We start from the raw sequence: 15,463 nt of genomic DNA, 5'->3' as shown, positions 1-15,463 counted from the left end.
GCCCACCAGGGGCACGGGCGTCTTCTTCCCCGCGCCAGCGCATGAAGCAGCTCGCTGGAGCGCGCCGACGCTGCCTTAGCCACCTCCTGCTTCCTCCCCGGGCCTTCTAGCGATGCCACGGAGATGCCCCATGGCCCCTCGCTCCTCTCCCTCACTCTCTGCTCTCCTCCCCGCCCTCTGCTCCCTCTCCCGAGCACACCCGAGCAGAGCTTGTTGTCGCCGATGCAATTTACCGCGGCCACCGTCCATCCCGTGCCTCCTCGATGGGTCCAGAGGAACCGCCTCGACCCCCGCGTCCTCTGCACCAATCCAGGCGCCGCCAGGAGCTCCGTGACGACGACCCCGAGCTCTTCTTCCTCCTCGGACCCGTCGGTCACCGCCGGTCGATTCGCGCCACCGAGGACGTCCCCAAGCCCGCTGAGCCGTTCTTCGACCTCCCTGTGAGCTCTTGTTGTTTCCGCCTCGCTCTCCCCCTCCGTTCCTGTTCCCTAGCCCCGTCTTCCGATCAAGCCCGAAGCTCCCCGCCACCGGCCATGTCGCCATCATAGCTACGGCCGCGCAACTTGGCATTCGAGCTCACCGTTGCACTCACTGCCGCCCAACTCGCCGCCGCCGCTACAGGCCACCCCAGCTCCGGTCTCTGCCACCACTGGATGCGCGCGTGTGCCAGCAACCCATAGCCGCAAACCTCACCTGAAACCATCGCCCGTAGCTCAATTCCGAGCGGACTCCGCCGCGGCTTGAGGTCGCCGCCGGCCAAACTCCGGCATGCTGACGTGGCCGTGTAATTAGTGCTAATCACCGCCAGCTAAACCACTTTTAGACGCTGACAACGGGCCCCGCAACGGGTCAAAGCCCAAGTCAACGCGGGATTAGTGTCTGACTCACTGGCCAATGGACCCCACGGGTCAGTTTTGACCCTTTTGACCTTGCTGACGTCGTGCTGTCGTCATGCTGATGCAGTAAGTGATTTTCTGGATTTTAAAATAATCCAAGAATGCCAGAAAATTGCCTAAACTTCGAAAAATCATAGAAATTCAACCGTAACTCCAAATGAAATAATTTATATATGAAAAATTATCAGCAAAATTCAAGGAATCTGTTTATGGCATTTTCATGCATGTTAGAACAACTTATGGCTGCCATTTAGGCCAATTCACATAAATGGAATTTAAACTCTCACATATGGAGTTTGAATTTGAACCTAGGGTTCAAACCAAGTCCATTTAACATGTTGCTAGTTGCATTAGCTCAAAACACAGCATATTGACATGTCAAGATCATGCATCATATTGTGCATTGCATTGATTGTGTTCATTCTCTATCGCCGGTGGTTGTCCCCTCTCGATAGACGTTGTACTGACGCTGTGATCGTTGACACTGATGAAGACCCAATGATATCTTCAGAAGTGCCAGGCAAGCAAAACCCCCTTGTTCATTCCGATACAATTCCACTCTCACTCCTGCTCTCTTTTACTGCATTAGGACAACGACGATTCAACTGTTACATGTTGCGGTAGTTGAACCCTTTTCCTCTACATGACCTGTCATTGCCACAGTAAATAGATGAAACCCACTAGCATGAGTAGGAGTTGTTTGAGCCCTGATGTGCCTACTCATTCATGTTTGTTTGTCATGCCTGCTACTGCTTAGAGTTGAGTCAGGTCTGATTCACCGGGATGAATTGGAGGTGTGTAAACATGTCCTACTGTTGAGAGCTAAGTGTGTGAACACGATTTGGTAAAGGTGGCGGTGAGAGGCCATGTAGGAGTACATGGTGGGTTGTATCATTGAAACCATTCTTAGGAACTGAGTTCTGTGTTTGTGATCCATGAAACAGTTACTACCATGCATTGGTCCCAAAACCGATGGACCCTCTCGGCTTCTTGATCACCCTTGTCCTCTGTCTAGGAGTTGCAACTAGTTTCTAGTGTTTATAGGATATGTGTTGGCGGCCGTGCGTAGCGCTGACCCTAGGGGTGGGCTATGATGCGGTAGATACACCGTGGCCGGGCATGTCGGGCGCCGTTTGGTGTCTCGGAACCCTGTACACATCGTCCGGGGCCGTATGTGGAAACCTCGGCCGGACTCCCTGCGGATGGAACCTGGATAGGCGATAAACCTGGACTAGAGACTTGAGTGTTTAGGTAGGCCGTGGCCGACACCCTCGTTGGGCTTCCGCCTGAAGATTGCCGAGTACATGTCGTGTAAACGGCGGTAAGTGGTGAGAGCGTGTGTGAAGAAGTCCACCCCTGCAGGGTTATAAATGATCTATTCGAATAGCCGTGTCCGCGGTAAAGGACTTCTGGGTTGCCTATAACAGTTCATAGACAAGTGAAAGTGGATACTCTAAAACTCGCAAGATAAGTGTGAGTGCTATGGATGGCCTTCTCGTAGGGAGACGGGAGCGGATCCATAGTGGTGTATTGAATGGTGAATATGTGGACTCGTGTGCGCCACCTCAAAAGAGTTGCTTGCAGTCGTAGTTCAGGTTAGCTACTAAGTCAAAGCTGGCTTGCTGCAGTTAAACTCCACCACCCCCCTTGTTGATACCGATGCATATGTAGCTAGTTCTGATGTAAGTCTTGCTGAGTACCTTTGTACTCACGTTTGCTTAATTTATGTTTTGCAGAGAGATTTCAGTATCGCTAGTAGTTCCGCGTGGACTTTGACGTTTAGCTTGATACCTCAGCTACGATCTTGTGCCCTCGGCAGGATCTGGTAGATAGTCAGGCTTCTTAGCCTTTTTCATTTGTAGATGTCTGTACTCAGACATGTTAAGCTTCCGCATGTGCTTTGATTTGTATGCTATGATTGTTGGGTCATGAGACCCATGTTTGTAATATCTCGCTCCTCGGAGCCTAATGAATAAACTTGAGTCGTAGAGTTATGTTGTGATGCCATGTTGTATTTACACATATCGAGCATATTGTGTGTATGATTGAAATGCTTGGTATGTGTGGGATCCGACAATCTAGTTGTTTATCCTTGGCAGCCTCTCTTATGGGGAAATGTAGTCTAGTCCTTCCATGAGCCATAGTAGTCCGCTACAGCCCGGTTCACCGGAGTCCTGTTAGCCCAGCACTACTGCTCAGGACACTTGACTGGCCGGCATGTGTTTCACTTCGTTCCTGTGTCTGTCCCTTCGGGGAAATGTCACGCAGTGACATCCGGAGTCCTGCCTAGCCTGCTACAGCCCGGGTTCCCGGAGTCCTGTTAGCCCAGTGCTACAGCCCGGATTCTCACGCTGCTGACCGACATGCTCGATGTGATTCATGTATGCCTGTCCCCATAGGTTAGTGCCGCTTTGGGTTCACGACTAGCCATGTCAGCCCGGGTTCTCTGTCATATGGATGCTAGCGACACTATCATATACGTGAGCCAAAAGGGGCAAACGGTCCCGGGCCATGGTAAGGCGACACCCGTGGGAAGACCGTGCTTGAGGCCACAAAGTGATATGAGGTGTTACCGGCTAGATCGATGTGACTTAGAATCGGGGTCCTGACAGCTTTGGTATCAGAGCCTGACTGTCTGTAGGATTACCAAGCCAAACCGGCGAAGTTGTGTCTAGAAATGCTTTAGTTATGTAGGGGAATTGATTGTGGTAGGGAACGTAAGGCTCTTTTTACTCCTTATCCTCATGACCTTCTGATCTGAGTCATCTTAGCTTTTCTACGGGGTTAAGTACTAGGCTTCTTTTCTATCTCTCAGGATGACGTGTTACTAAACCGTAGTTGCCTAGGATTGTTGAGTTCAAGCCTCAGTTCAGTTCCTACTACTTCCATATGTTCATAATTGGTCTCAGAACCTTGATATTGTGATGTTGAGTGGTTATGCCACCATTTTTGCAGGATGTCTCAAATCATTTTGAGCATTTACAGCCGTTATGCTGTCCGAGTCATCTCAGGTTTCTAAACAATCTGATGCATTTGCAAATCCTTCCTCCCAGTTCCCGATGTCCTTTTGGGCCAGTTTAAGCACATTAATCCGTCTGTTGTGGTACTCCTCTACCTCGGCATTTATGTTGGAGCTATTATTATGACCCTAGGTGTCTAGAGTATCTCCTGGTAATCTAGCAATGCTTTGCATCCCCAGTGTGATGATTCTGGCCACCATTCTCGAAAGCGTCCCGTGATGCCGTTTAGTTAGTAGGCATTCTATTCCTGGGTTCTTGGCCCAAGATCCACTCTACTTACCTCGTGTTGATAGTGTTGCTCGTACCTTTAGGATATTAGTAACCTTTGCGATAGTCCTCGAGGTCCATGGTATTTCCTTCTTCCAAATACCATGAACCATTAAGGCAGAAGTTCTTTGAACCAAAAGATCACCATTAGAGTACTCCTGAGGAGTTCTCCATTCATAATTGTGACTCTGCCAGTCCTACCTCTCAGCATGGGTTATCTGGAAGAAATATGTTGAACTTGTTCGACATACTAACCTATGCATCCACAACTCAGAAAGATATATGTTCCTTTGAGTTGTCCCTCTGTAGTTGTATTCCGATCCTTTTCTATCAGTTGATAGCTAAGTTTATGTTGTGCATTCGTGTTATCAATGCCTATTATTCTTGTGGTCCATCAAGCCATTCTATTCCGGAATGACTAGGAGAAACAAACTACAACACCTCATCCATTTCTTGGACTGGTCAAAGTAGTTGTATTCCGCAGATCAAAATGCCAATCCAGCTTTTGTTCTATTCTACCTCGGAGTATTACCCCTTTTATGTCAGGATTGTCATAGGAAATTCAGCATCTCTCATGAATTCTTGACATAGTGATACTCTCTCCATCATTATTCATTTCTCGCTTTCCTTGTTGTTGCAACCGGAATGTCGACAAGTGAATCGTGATGTGTGAAATCAATACTCCTAGCAACCCCGTTGCTTGGTAGTTAAAGGACAATAACTTCATTCTTAGCATGTTGGTTATTGAATCATCGTTCTAAGGTAGATTGTGCTACCTAATCATTGTTTTTGGTGCACTCTTCGACCAATGTGTTAGGAGTGTGTCAATCCATCACTCTCTTGATCACATTGTCTTGCCCTAAAAAGCAAGATTGTTCTCGAGCTTAGTAACATATCGGTGGTTCGTGATGTTCCGAATATCTTCTTGGAAGTATTACCAGGTTGTCACCTGCCCGCTATGTTGAGTTCGTGATCATGTTGGTTTTCCTACAAACCGTCCTTTCTCCAAGAATCTGTGTCGGATACCCTGAGCAAGTTGGTTAAGCTAAACAACAACTTGGAGAGTTGAAAGATAAAAGCTTGTCCGACTCGGTTCATTCCAAAGGGATATCTTGCGTGTGTGTGCGTGTGTGTTGGAGAAAGATGATATCTTCATCAATTGATCCTCGTGATCAATTGTCGGTGCTATTGTCTTACCCAAACTTTGATTTGAGTGTGGGCTATCTTCAAATCAAATCAGAACCAACGATATTCGTAATGTTGTCCTACTCGTGGTTGATTCCACGAGCATACATCATTATATTCTTTGGGTCTGACCAATGCTATCACCGTGTTCACTTAATTATGGATTCCCATTTATATGGAAACCTGGATGAATTGTTGTTGAGCCCATCGACAACATCCATGTCCTCTCCATGATTTTGTCGAACATTAAGCGAGTGTTGGAAACTTTTGAAAGCATCTCTTCATGCTAGCTCATGAAGCATATGTTGGATGAAAGAAGTGACTTCCTCTGATTCACGTGCATTTGGTGCAAGTTGCCGCCGTGAGTTCGAGAAAGTTAGTTTTGCTTCCTCTGGAATCATCCCAAGTTAGTCATGCACATGTGAAGTATTCCATGGTCTGATAGACTGATCATCTTCATTCCATATGAATACCATAGCACACTAAGTCATTGATTGACCTGTTCCAGGAAAAGAAGTTGTTGTGCTATCCTAGGTCATGCACAAGATTTCGATATCCTCAATGATGGTTCCCCACCAGAACTCGGTAGTGTTTTATTATAAGACTACTATGTGGTCATACTTGTCTGGGACAACGTGTTCACATGTTGTAGCAGAACCAGCTCATGTTTTGGAGCTTGCTATCGTAGTTCATTCCCCGAGAATCTCGCAACGTCGTCTCGTCGATTTGTGTTGCAAACTTTCATTTTCCTTTCTAGACTTGATGAGTCTGGAATATCCTGACACCCACCAGATATGAATCTCAGGCAGATATGATGGTTGGAGCATTTTCCAAGAACTATAATATTGGTCCTCGATAACCGGTAAAGTGGATGTCGTGGCCAACACATCCAGCCGGAAGACCTATTATTGTAGTATCTCGATTGAAGAAAGTAGGCCACCTCCCCATGAGGATTTCGTAGGATTTACCTCCGTAGTTAATCCTTACGGATTCTTGTGCTCCCGAAGTCTGACCTTTTACTTGATGTCCTAGACACCAAACCATATCAATAAATGGATTATCCTAGCACATCAAGGAGAACATTAGAAGCGGAGTGCTAAATGTCTCTCGGTCGATCATCCAGATTTTGTTTCCTTGGCCTCGCTAAGGTGAAATCTGAGAAAGTGTTCTCTTCCTTTGCATCTGCATCATCCATCACCATTCATCATGGTGGTATGTTGTGTTGCCAGGAACCTTGACATAGATATTGGTAAAACCTTGATGAATATGGAGATGCTCAAGTTCTTGAGAGCACGCGCAAGCACCAGGTTTTATCGTTGGCGTTAACTGGGATTTGCTTCCAGTTTCCTCGGTTATGTTATAACCTTTTCAAACAGTGGACTCACTCTCGACTGCTGAGCTCTTCCCCAGTTACCAGAATCATTCCCAACATTTGCATTTTGTTCCCAGCCTGCACCTCAGTAGTTGTTGTTCAGGATCATCTTCAAAAGTGGACTTACCATGGGTCTCATCCATTTCCGATGATAAGCAAAAATCATCCATTGCGTTGTCTTCAATAAGGTAGTCCACATCATCCATCCTAGTCCGAGTATGTCATTCTTTTGAACTCCTTCAAATGATCGTTTGTGATTGCCTTAGGCTGGTATAAAGAGTTTCAATGATCTCCGAATCAAAAGTAATTCTTTTTGCCACTTAAGGGAATAATTCTACGAATCACCTTCCCCGAGGTATCACGTTACGAAATCATGGCAAATATCTCCTTGCTACTTTGAAATTCATGCTCCATCTTATTCGAGTATGGAATGGTTGCCTACCTAGTGAACCTTCGCCAACCATTTCACTCCATTCCTTTAGGTGTATGCTTCGTGTCTCGGCTCGAGAGATGTTACTATGTCTCATTCCATGAGTTGATCTTGTGATCATTAAGATGATCCTAAGTTGCTTGAATCTCAGGAAGGTCGATTCTTCTTAAATTCTCCCTTTCTACTCGTCATGTTGGATGTAGTTATCAAAGCAAGACGTCGAGATCAAGGTGATGCAATGAATCAACATCCTCGAGAAAGACGTCTGGATCGTGAATATTTTGTTAGCTTGTGTCCCTCTGTCTTCTTACCTCACGGCTTGAATCTCGGGACGAGATTCTTGTTTAGTAGGGGTGAGTTGTCATAGCCCTAGCCTTAGTCTTTGCTTGACCTTGCATGATCATCATGTCATCATGTTTAAGTTTTATGGAACTCTGAAATGGGGATGGTCAAGCCCTAGCACAAATGCAATTCAAATAGTTTCAAATAAAAATATTTTCAATGAACTCAAAATGCCTTTTAAAAATGTTCATCATCTCTGGTTTAAGGTGGAAGCATCTACCCAAGATGATTTGCATTTTTGCTGGACACATTTGGGCTTTGAATTAAATCACTAGGTATTTGAATTTGGGCATTTAATCAATATAAATATTTTAAATGCTCGAATAATCCTGGAAACAATTTTGGGCAGTCGTAAATATTTCAAATAAATCCCAAAATATATCCCAGGATTTATGGAAATGAGTTAGTATTATTACTCATTCCTAACATATCAAATAAATAGAAAACAGAAAACTAATAGAAGGAGAGAGAGAGAGAGTTTCCTTACCTGGCGCCACCTGGCGGCCCAGCTGGCCCAGCCAACCCACCAGGGGCACGGCCGTCTTCTTCCCCGCGCCAGCGCACGAAGCAGCTCGCTGGAGCGCGCTGACGCCGCCATGGCCACCTCCTGCTTTGTCCCCGGGCCTTCTAGCGACGCCACGGAGACGCCCCGTGGCTCCTCTGATGAGGACATCAATACCATTGTTACACCCACAGCCCCTACTGTTACATATACTGGACCAATTACTAGAGCTCGTGCACGCCAATTAAATTACCAGGTACTTTCGTTTCTTGGTAATGATTCTAATGTTCATGAGATTATGATGCTGCCTAAATTGGATACATTTGTTTTGCTTACAAATGAAGGGCCTAGCTTGGAGAAGGATGAACATTGGAGCAAGAACACACATGGAGTTGATGGCATGCGCAAGGGGATCAAGAACGGAGTTACAAGTGATGATTTCAGGACTTTGAAGCCGCCATAAGGAGTGCATGAAGCCTTGGAAGAAATATACAAGATGCCACTTCATAATATTCGTCCATAGGCTATTCTAGGTGCTGCGTCACCTTATTAATGGGCCAGGCCCATGTAATTTTGAAATACTTAAGTATAGGCTATTTTTAGAGTCCGTATGTGTGGGGAAACAAGAGATAGGGTTGGTTTCGGACCCCACCCTCAAGGGCCACGAAATTCCCCCCTCTTCCTCCATATATACAGCCCTTAGGGCATCGTTTAGACTTTGGGTTTTGTTTAGATTAAAAGTTCGCCATAGCTGCAACTTTTCGTACTTCGTTTGTGTCCAACGACCAGACCAAAACGTCACAGAACCCCACCTTGATCAATAAAGCTTTCATCTTATATTCACAATATCCCGATTGCAATCTCAGTTTCTTGCTTGTTCTTCCTTTGTTCACAGTAAACAGACCCTCGTGGTCAGGTTGATCGTGCTCCAGCGTGGTCAATAACCCTCGGAAGTTGGTTTAGCGATTGCTAAGGCGCGACGTCTCGCACGTTCGTAGTCGGATCGTCAAGGTCGACTCCCACCGAAAACGATAGCCACCATCTCATCGAAACATCGGGACACCTTAGCCTCTATCAAGTGGTATCAGATTTCCAGGTTGCTCGGTGAGATTTTATAGTTTTTCGTAGATTAGATCGAGTCTGTTCTTCATACCTACAGTCCACGAAAAAGCCACACAAAAAAATTAGGGCTAGTTCATCATATCCGAACCAATCTGAGCCTTTGCATAATCTTTTTAGGGTTTTTGCTTTGTTGAATTTGCGGTTTCATCGCCGTGTCAAGTTGCTAGTCTTAGAGTCTAGTCTTTTAGAGTTTCGAGTTCTGGTCATAAGTTGTCACGCCGCCGCCGCACCATCATCATCGCCCATCTACCACTTTTGCTTATCCGCCACCGCTCTGAATCCATATCCATATACCACCACCAATCCGTATCCATATACCACCACCAATCTCTATCCATATACCACCACCGCTACCATATACCACAACCATATATCCACCACCAATCCGAGTTCTTCTCATATTAGGTTTGTTCTTGAGATCAATCTAAATTCCAATTCGTGTTTCCTTGCCTGCGTAGGTCTCGGAAAAAAAAAGTCTGGAGACCCCCGGGCAGTTTTTTCACGGGCAATTTTTTTCCCTATACTATTTTTAGGCTTTTCTGAGTCTTTTGAGCCACGTGCCATCATAGTGATTTTTTGTCGCACTTTTTCGTTGTCGCTGCCCTGATTTCCGAAAAAAAAGTGAAAAAAAAAATTTGGTGCCCATCCTATCAGTTTGACGAGGGAAGAGTTTTGAGACACTCGCCATTATTGTGATTTTTTGCAAAAAAAAAGAGGAGCGCAAAAAAAAGGAGCGCAAAAAAAAGAGCAAAAAAAAGAGAGGTCCAGAGTGTGCTTTTCCCTTATTTACGTGCAGCGCCGTGATTTTGTTAGTGTTCTAGGCTCGCGTCTCTAGCACGGTCTAGCCTAGGACCAGCACAGTACCGTCGTTGAGCGTTTATTCAACTTTGCATCTCTGAATTGATTATTGCTGACCCTTTTTGCTACCATACTATAAGCCTTCCCAGCTCCACATACATCTACATCGTGCGTTTGACTCTCCCTGGCAATCGCTCTATCCAAGCTTTTGAGAGTTTTGACTACAACGGTTGCCGATCACCGCCTGCTGCTGGGTAAGAACTGGTAAGAATTTGAGATTTGCTTGACGGATTTGTGACACCCGCCACCACCACCACTTGTTAGTAGTCTGTAGGATCATATTCTTGTGTGTTTCTATTGCTGCTAACCATGCCACGATCACAAGCCGACGAGACTGACTGGGAGAACTTGACGAACAAGGAGCTTCATGATACGTTTCAACAAATGATGAGTGGACAGGTGCAAGATGTGATAAACAGATTTGAAGAGGCCATGGAGAAGATAGATGGCATGGAGAAGACGTTTGAAACAAAGCTCGATAACAAGTTTGCTGAATTGCTTTCACGTTTTCCACCACCACCACCGTCTGCTCCTGCCGCACCTCTACAACAACAGCAACAACACCGACTACCTCCACATCGGGAAACAGCCCTCTGCCGAGCGAGCCGTGTCCCTCTTCAGTCGGGCCAAACTGCTGGTGCTGCTGTTGATACTTCTGTGGCTCCTACTGCTGATGTGGAGGAGGAGGATTATGTGGGATATTATGAGGATGAGGTTGATCAAAATCAGAACTACGTGCCACCACCAGCACAGCAACCACCAGGTCGTCCACATGCAAATAATGGCAATGGTAGGGCTCACCCTCAGGTACGAGATCATGACCATCTCCCTAAACTAAAATTGAATATTCCACCATTTGAGGGTAGATATGTTCCTGATATATATCTTACTTGGGAGTTAGAAACTGAACAACGATTTACATGTTTACAATATCCCGAGGAGAGACGTGTTCCTGCTGCTGTTTGTGCTTTCACTAGTTTTGCATGTGTTTGGTGGTCTGAGCATTGTAGATTATATCCTATTCCGGCTAATTGGGCTGCTTTGAAAACTTCTATGCGTACTCGTTGGGTTCCACCATATTATCAACGTGAATTACTTCAAAAATTGCAGCGCTTAAGACAGGGAAAAAATTCTGTAGAAGAATATTATCAGGAATTACAAACTGGCATGATTAGATGTGGTATTGTTGAGGAGAATGAAGCTATGCTTGCACGTTTTATGGGTGGATTAAATAGAGAGATTCAGACGATTCTAGAGTATAAGGAGTATACTAATATCACTCGTTTATTCCATCTTGCTTGTAAAGCTGAAGGTGAAGTGCAGGATCGACAGGCATTGGCGCGGACTAACTTTTCTGCAGGTCGACCTTCATCATGGACACCACGTGCATCATCTACTTCCACATGTCTGCTACACCGGCGCCTCCGTCGGCTGCCACCTCCAACCGTGATACAATAAAGCAGGCACAATCACCACTATCTTCCAAGAGCACACCTTCTGGGCCTGCAAAGAGCTCTTCTTCATCCATGGCATCAACGGGGCAAACACATGATATTATTTGTCGACGTTGCAAGGGTGGAGGTCATTATGCAAGAGAATGCCCATCTAAGCGTGTGATGATTGTTACTAAGGATGGTGGGTATGAGTCCGCTAGTGACTATGATGAGGAGACTTTGGCTCTTATTACACGTGACGAACACGGTGGAGACGATTCTGGTCATGAGACGCAATACATTTCTCCTGAAGATGCTGACAGGTATGAATGTTTAGTGGCTCAACGTGTTTTGAGTGTGCAGGTTACACAAGCTGAGCAAAATCAGAGGCATAATTTGTTCCATACAAAGGGAGTTGTGAAGGAACATTCTGTTCGCGTGATCATAGATGGAGGGAGCTGCAATAACTTGGCTAGCATGGAGATGGTGGAGAAGCTATCTCTCACCACAAGACCACATCCACATCCTTACTACATCCAATGGTTCAACAACAGCGGCAAGATTAAGGTAACACGTACTGTTCGTGTGCATTTTAGTATCTCTACATATGCTGATTATGTTGATTGTGATGTGGTACCTATGCAAGCATGTTCCTTATTACTTGGTAGACCATGGCAATATGATAAAAATTATGTACACCATGGTAGAAACAATCAATATACTCTTGTTCATAACGATTAAAATATTACTTTGCTTCCTATGACTCCTGATTCCATTTTGAAAGATGATATTAATAGAGCTAATAAAGCAAAACAGGAGACAAATAAGAGTGAAAATCAGATTGTGGCAAAACAATTTGAGCACCAAATGAAGCCTAATAATAAACCATCTACTGTTGTTTCTGAAATTAAATTGAAAAGTGCATGTTTACTTGCCACCAAATCTGATATTGATGAGCTAGATTTTAGCAAATCTGTTTACTATGCTTTTGTGTGCAAAGAGGCATTATTTTCATTCGAGGACGTGCCTTCCTCTTTGCCCCCTGCTGTCACTAACATTTTGCAGGAGTTCGCTGACATCTTTCCACAAGACGTGCCACCGGGATTACCACCTATTCGAGGGATTGAGCATCAAATTGACTTAATTCCCGGTGCTTCGCTACCCAACCGTGCACCATACCGTACCAATCCAGAGGAGACAAAGGAGATTATGCGTCAAGTACAAGAACTGCTCGACAAAGGTTATATACGCGAATCCCTTAGTCCTTGTGTTGTTCCTATCATTTTAGTGCCGAAAAAGGATGGTACGTCGCGTATGTGCGTTGATTGTAGAGGCATTAATAATATTACTATTTGTTATCGTCATCCTATTCCTAGGTTAGATGATATGCTTGATGAATTGAGTGGCTCTACAATATTGTCCAAAGTTGATTTGCGTAGTGGATACCATCAAATTCGTATGAAATTGGGAGATGAATGGAAAACAGCATTTAAAACTAAGTTTGGATTATATGAGTGGTTAGTCATGCCTTTTGGGTTAACTAATGCACCTAGTACTTTCATGAGGTTAATGAACGAAGTTTTACGTGCTTTCATTGGACGATTTGTGGTAGTTTACTTTGATGACATATTGATTTATAGGAAATCTTTGGAGGAACATTTGGAACATTTACGTGCTGTTTTTATTGCTCTACGTGATGCATGTTTGTTTGGAAACCTTGGAAAGTGCACCTTTTGCACCGACCGAGTATCTTTTCTTGGCTATGTTGTTACTCCACAGGGAATTGAAGTTGATAAAGCCAAGATTGAAGCTATTGAGAGTTGGCCGCAGCCCAAAACGCTCACACAAGTGAGGAGTTTCCTTGGCCTCGCTGGTTTCTATAGGCGTTTTGTGAGAGATTTCAGCACCATTGCTGCACCTCTCAACGAGCTTACAAAGAAGGATGTGCCTTTTGTTTGGGGTACCGCACAAGAAGAAGCCTTCACGGTATTGAAAGATAAGTTGACACATGCTCCTTTACTCCAACTTCCTAATTTCAATAAGACTTTTGAGCTTGAATGTGATGCTAGTGGAATTGGATTAGGAGGTGTGTTATTACAAGATGGAAAACCTGTTGCATACTTTTCTGAAAAATTGAGTGGGCCTAGTCTGAACTATTCTACTTATGATAAAGAATTATATGCTCTTGTTCGGACCTTAGAAACATGGCAACATTATTTATGGCCCAAGGAATTTGTTATACATTCTGATCATGAATCTTTGAAACACATTAAAAGTCAAGAAAAACTGAACCGTAGACATGCTAAATGGGTTGAATTCATTGAGACTTTCCCTTATGTCATTAAACACAAGAAGGGTAAAGAAAATGTTATTGCTGATGCCTTGTCTTGTCATTATACTATGCTTTCACAACTTGACTTTAAAATATTTGGTTTGGAGACCATCAAAGATCAATATGTTCATGATGCTGAATTTAAAGATGTATTGCAGAATTGTAAGGAAGGGAGAACTTGGAACAAGTTCGTTCTTAACGATGGATTTGTGTTTCGTGCTAACAAGCTATGCATTCCAGCTAGCTCCGTTCGTCTTTTGTTGTTGCAGGAGGCGCATGGAGGAGGGTTAATGGGACACTTTGGCGTCAAGAAGATGGAGGATATACTTGCTACACATTTCTTTTGGCCAAAGATGAGACGGGATGTTGAGCGTTTTGTTGCTCGCTGCACTACATGTCAAAGAGCTAAGTCACGACTCAATCCTCATGGTTTATATATGCCTTTGCCTGTACCTAGTGTTCCTTGGGAGGATATATCTATGGACTTTGTTTTAGGTTTACCTCGAACAAAGAAGGGGAGGGATAGCATATTTGTTGTCGTAGATAGGTTCTCGAAAATGGCACACTTTATACCATGTCATAAAAGCGATGATGCTGTTAATGTTGCTGATTTGTTCTTTCGTGAAATTATTCGCTTACATGGTGTGCCAAATACTATTGTTTCAGATCGTGATACTAAATTTCTTAGCCACTTTTGGAGATGTTTATGGGCTAAGTTGGGGACTAAGATGCTTTTTAGTACTACTTGTCACCCCCAAACTGATGGACAAACTGAAGTAGTCAATAGAACTTTGTCTACTATGCTTAGGGCTGTTTTGAAGAATAACAAGAAAATGTGGGAAGAATGCTTGCCTCATATTGAATTTGCTTATAATCGTTCATTGCATTCTAATACTAAGATGTGCCCTTTTGAAATTGTGTATGGTTTCCTACCTCGTGCACCTATTGATTTGTTGCCTCTTCCATCTTCAGAGAAGGTTAATTTTGATGCTAAAGAACGTTCTGAATTGATTTTAAAAATGCATGAGTTAACTAAGGAAAACATTGAGCGTATGAATGCTAAATATAAACTTGCTGGAGATAAGGGTAAAAAACATGTTGTGTTTGCGCCTGGAGATCTTGTTTGGTTACATTTGCGTAAAGATAGATTTCCTAATCTGTGCAAATCAAAGCTAATGCCACGTGCTGATGGTCCTTTTAAGGTGTTAGATAAAATAAATGATAATGCATATAAACTTGAGCTACCTGTAGATTTTGGGGTTAGTCCCAGTTTTAACATTGCAGATTTGAAGCCTTATTTCTGTGAGGAAGATGCGCTTCCATCGAGGACGACTTCATTTCAAGAAGGGGAGGATGATAAGGACATCAATACCATTGTTACACCCACAGCCCCTACTGTTACATATACTGGACCAATTACTAGAGCTCGCGCACGCCAATTAAATTACCAGGTACTTCCGTTTCTTGGTAATGATTCTAATGTTCATGAGATTATGATGCTGCCTAAATTGGATACATTTGTTTTGCTTACAAATGAAGGGCCTAGCTTGGAGAAGGATGAACATTGGAGCAAGAACACACATGGAGTTGATGGCATGCGCAAGGGGATCAAGAACGGAGTTACAAGTGATGATTTCAGGACTTTGAAGCCGCCATAAGGAGTGCATGAAGCCTTGGACGAAATATACAAGATGCCACTTCATA

The sequence above is a fragment of the Triticum dicoccoides genome, chromosome 6A (assembly GCF_002162155.2).
Source record: "Triticum dicoccoides isolate Atlit2015 ecotype Zavitan chromosome 6A, WEW_v2.0, whole genome shotgun sequence".
Classification (NCBI taxonomy): domain Eukaryota; kingdom Viridiplantae; phylum Streptophyta; class Magnoliopsida; order Poales; family Poaceae; genus Triticum; species Triticum dicoccoides.
The sequence above is the reverse complement of the archived record's forward strand: the minus strand, read 5'-3'. Positions refer to the sequence as shown.